The following is a 405-nucleotide window of genomic DNA, read 5'->3' as shown; positions in this document are numbered from 1 at the left end:
GCAGGGGCCATGCTAATCTTCTCTGTATCGATTCCAATTTTTCATATGTGCTGCCTGAGCAAGCACATTGGTCATTGTGCGACGGCTGCTATATAAGCCCAGGTCGGGAGATCAACCCCGTTGCAGTGGTGCAGACTCAAGTTCTCCCATACCTAATAGGTGGCATCACAAGTATTGGAGTAGTTGTTTCTTCACTTATCAATTACACATTTATAATAATAGCATACTAACTGCTTAATTACATGATTACAAAATTAACTAACAAAGTATGACCAAAATATCTTTGACACTGAAAACAATTTTTCCAGCTGCAACAGGAAACCGTCCCCATTCCTCATTAGGCCACGCCTGTTTTATGTACTGTTTCCTGTTGCAAAGCCTCGCAAGGAACACCACTCATTCCAC

At 42.0% G+C, this 405-nt stretch overlaps 1 pseudogene; it reads right to left on the bottom strand.

Annotated features, from left to right (window-relative positions):
- LOC111671482 (U6 spliceosomal RNA) lies at positions 1 to 66 on the bottom strand (annotated as a pseudogene; the record flags this gene model as incomplete).
- Between the last annotated feature and the right edge of the window lie 339 nt (positions 67 to 405).

Source organism: Seriola lalandi, unplaced genomic scaffold (genome assembly GCF_002814215.2).
Source record: "Seriola lalandi dorsalis isolate HSWRI2012SDOR001 ecotype SW California unplaced genomic scaffold, Sedor1 jcf7180001962657, whole genome shotgun sequence".
Taxonomy (NCBI): domain Eukaryota; kingdom Metazoa; phylum Chordata; class Actinopteri; order Carangiformes; family Carangidae; genus Seriola; species Seriola lalandi.
Note: the sequence above shows the minus strand (reverse complement) of the source record. Positions and strands in the feature narration are given on the sequence as shown.